General features: G+C 62.0%; 1 long non-coding RNA gene across 1 annotated transcript; it reads left to right on the top strand.

Annotated features, from left to right (window-relative positions):
• The first annotated feature begins 1,222 nt into the window (after nt 1-1,222).
• Nucleotides 1,223-3,713, top strand: LOC131833353 (uncharacterized). The gene is made up of 2 exons (XR_009354416.1): nt 1,223-2,906; nt 3,117-3,713. It is a non-coding gene; the product is annotated as an uncharacterized LOC131833353 (long non-coding RNA).
• The last annotated feature ends 300 nt before the right edge of the window (nt 3,714-4,013 follow it).

Genomic DNA, 4,013 nt, shown 5'->3' with positions numbered 1-4,013 from the left:
TCTCAGCTGCCTGCTCCCCTGGGCGGCCGCAGCGCCTGATGTCGGAAAACAGGAGAAGACACTGTGAGGCACCGGCAGGTTTCTCCATCAGTGGGATCTCTCCGCATGAGCCTCTCTAGGGCATAGTGGCAGACTGTTGGGGTGACCTGCAGGTGTCACAGCTGCTGTCCCCGGTTGTGGACGTTTCTGCAAACCTGACTTTTCTGTAACTAAATGTTAGCCTGCCACCAAGTTTCTTGGGCAACTACTGAGCTGCACTACGGCTGCACACGAGGGGAGAAAGAGCGCGGACAGAGCGCGGACCCCTCGGAACCCTACCGATGCCCGGACACTCTCACCCGTGAGCAGAGAATTAGAACCAGCCGGAAGTCGGACTTTGCTAGGAGCGACGAGCCATGAGATCTGTACAAACAGGGGTGCGCGTAATAACCGTCGGGGCTGGAAATCGAGAGCCGCAGGGCAATGTGGAACGCGGGAGGAGGGCCGTGGGGGCGAGCGCCAGCCCTCCCCGGGTTCGCGGGGTCCCAGCGGGCTGGGTACGGTTTCAGTCTGGGGCGGAACAGACTCGCTGGGCATAAAGGCTACGAGACAGACGCTGTAACGTGTCATCTCAGAGGGACAGGGGGACAAAGAGAAACGGACCGTTTCGATAAAAGAACGTTAAATCCGGAGGAGGCAAGGAACACCACGGCAGAGAGAAGCCCCGGAGTGGGACGGCCACAGTGAGCACACAGAGGCGGAGCCCCGAGATCGTCGGAGAGAGTCGGAGGACCCCGCAGCGTCACAACCCGTGCTCCCGGCGCAGGCCCGGAGGATCCTCTGGAAACGGACTTCCAGAGTCTCGGCCCAGATCACCAGCGGTGGGTCAGACAGGCAGCCTGGAAATCGGTGCCCCTGAGAGTCTGATTTGGGTGGTCCCGACACTGCGCCTTGAGAAGCCCTCCAGAACCCCGGAGAGGAGGGACGTCTAAGGGCTGCATGTGCAGGGTCTCCTCGCGCAGACGAGCCGGTGCTCCGGGTTCCCTGCAGAAGGACGCTGCTTTCACGGGGTGCTTCTCCCCTGCCCTGGGAGCGGGCCCGTGGGAGCGGGAGGCCCCCAAACACTGTCTGCCCTGCATCCTCCCGTGGGGGCGGGGCTCACGGGGCACCGTGTCCTGGACACGAGGATCAGCAGAGAAGGTCCACACAGTCACATGCATAACAGAATCCGATTTGGCTTTTGAAGATTTTATTTATTTGTGAGACAGCGAGAGAGCGCGAGCAGGGGGAGGGGCAGGGGGAGAAGCAGGCTCCCCGCTGAGCAGGGAACCCACGTGGGGCTGATCCCAGGACCCCGGGATGGTGACCCCAGCTGAAGGCCGACGCTCCACCGGCAGAGCCCCCCAGGCGTCCTTAACATGATTCAACTTCCGAGAGAATTCATTCGTGGGCTTTGCGTCCAGTGAGGCACGGAGAAGGAGAAGCAAAACAAGACTGCGTGCGCGCAGCGCCCAGCGTGGCTCGTGGACCGGACGGGGGCGGGGCCGTGGATCTTACGGAGATTTGTATTTTCCCGTAGTTTCCTTCCATTGCTTCTCTTCTTTCTTCTTTACTAGCCGTTTCCTCGCAGGTTTCTCCAAGCAGGGGCTTCCCGGACAGCTCCGGCGACGGCCCGCGAGTCTCTGCCCTGGAACCTTCCGATCCACCCCGCTGTTACCCAGCAAAACGGGACCGGTTTTCGCTTCCTTCTTATTCTATTTTTTTGGTCTTCTCGGGGGAAGCAAGAGTGTGGGCTGCGAAACCCCCACTTGGCAAAGATTTCTCTTTGTGTCGGGAAAGAATCAGTTTTGAAGAAACGCTGCCGGGTGTTCGCTCATAGAACACTCAGAAATCCAGCACTGACGGCACTTTTCACAGCATTTATGGACAAGCTGTTTTTACTGCGATCCGGAAGACTAACGAGACTGTGCACTCCTCCTCCGGGACATCCTCCGCGGCCCCTGGGGATGTGTGTGCGTCGAGTGGACAGCAAGGACACCCATGTGGTCGCCCAGCACCGGTCCAGGGCTCGCGCCGTTGGGCGGCCGTCTCGCAGCGTCACACTACCGTCTGTCTTTCTTACAGTGTCCTCCAGCTGACGGACCAGCCCCCGCTCTAGGCCGCCGTTCCAAGGGTGAGTGGCCTTATTCCTACCCTAGAGACGCTGTCTTCTTTTCTCTCTTTCTTTTTTTAGGGTTTAGGATTACTAGCCATTCCTTTCCAGCAGGCCCGGCAGTGGCACCAAGGGGCGTCTGGTCCCCACGGCCCTCCCTGCAGGGTTCCCGAGGTCGGCTCTCCGTCTGGAAAAGGGCGACTTGCCCTGCGCGTGGGGCCTGGAGGGGCTCGGGCACATCACAGTCAAGATCGAGATGGGCGCCCGCTGGGCTGCCTTTAGATGAGGACTAGTTTCTCCCCTTTTCCAGGTCACAGAGCGGAGACTCTGAAGCTTCCCGAGGCCCCAGGGCCAGTCTGCGCTGGGCTGAGGTGGGAACGGAGCCCGGCTGCGTGCAGGCCAGGGTTGAGTGGGGAGCCGTCTGCAAGGGACTAGCTCACACAGCTGCGGGTCCGTCTCTAACTGCCCGGCCACATCCCCGCGGGCGTCTGGGGGAAGGCGCGCCGGGACGTGCCGGGAGGAGGCCAAGGAAGCCGTGATTGGCCGGAGCCGCAGCCGGGACAAAGGGAACGAGGCCAAGAGAGCCGGGGAGGCAGAGCAGGAAGCTGGGGACGGTGAGGAAGACGCTGGACTCCGGGACCTGCCGGGGCCATCCTGGGGAAGTGCCACGCAGCAGGGTCTGGCGGTGTGGAGGGAGATGTCCCCTTCCCGGCCCCACCGCCAGAAGCAGCCCTTACACAGGATGCTCCGCGTCCCCTATGAAGGCCCCCAGCAGGTGCGAGAGAACCCCTTGGTTACCGACCACCACACCACCTGGCCCCCTTCCCTGCCAGGGCCATGTCCGCTCATGCACAGGAGCCTGTGCTGCCCGTGTCCGCCCTTCCCTTTCCCCGTCCCCACCCCCACCCGGTGTGCAGAGGGCTGCACCCAGGAAGCCTCCTGAGCGCTGGGCAGACCCACTTAGACCCTGCTTTGCGGGACGCAGGCTTTGACAAGTGGCCCTGAGGTGGGCAGGGGCAGCAGGAGACGGCAGGAGACCCCCAACCCGGACCGTCTGGATTCCCAGAGCCTACTTTCCGGAGCACATACCCCCTGCTCTCTGGGTTCCAGGACGGAACACAGGGGCTGTGCCAACCCTCCGCTCACTCTCCATAGGCCTGTCTCTCCCCTGCCTGTCGCACTGTGATTCTGTTCCCCTTCTGTCCCTCCCTGCCCTGCTAACCTCGCTTTGCTGGGCTCCCTTCCCCGGGGGGGGGCAGTACGCTGGGCAGCCGGGGCTGGCGTCCCCGCCCTGGTGTGCAACACACCCAGCGGGGGCCTTGGTAGGCGGGGCCACGGGGCCTTGGGCTGGGCTTGGGACTCAGGACGTCCTCCGAGCCCCTGGGCGTGGCAGGCGCCTCCTCTGGGGACAGCCCGGCTGACCACCAGGACCAGCTGCCCTCAGCCTCGGACAAGGCAGCCCAGCCCCGGAGGAAGAGTGGAGCCTCGTTAAACCACTGATTCATGGCATCCACGTCCACGCCCGCCCCACACTTCCCGTTTCCTGGTGTGTGAGCGAATACATTTCCTTTTTTCTTTTAAAGCCTTTGAGTCAGAGTTTCTGTTTCTTGTAGCTGAAAGTACCACCTATTTCCTTTCATGGTCAGAATCCATTCACCCGTCGTCCTGGAACCATAAACTCGAGCCCGACGCGGCTTCAGCCCAGCCGCCCCACCCACCCTGACCTTCCCTGGCGAGAACCCAGCCCCGGGCACCTCTCCCGCTCTGCGTCACCGGGTGGACAGAACACCCCATGGCCAGACCCCTCAGTGTCTGTCCTTTAAAATGTCTTACTTGGGAACGGTTAGCACATTGGAGTTTAAGTTCTCGGGCCTCTTATGGA

Source organism: Mustela lutreola, chromosome 6 (genome assembly GCF_030435805.1).
Source record: "Mustela lutreola isolate mMusLut2 chromosome 6, mMusLut2.pri, whole genome shotgun sequence".
NCBI lineage: Eukaryota > Metazoa > Chordata > Mammalia > Carnivora > Mustelidae > Mustela > Mustela lutreola.
The sequence above is the reverse complement of the archived record's forward strand: the minus strand, read 5'-3'. Positions and strand labels throughout refer to the sequence as shown.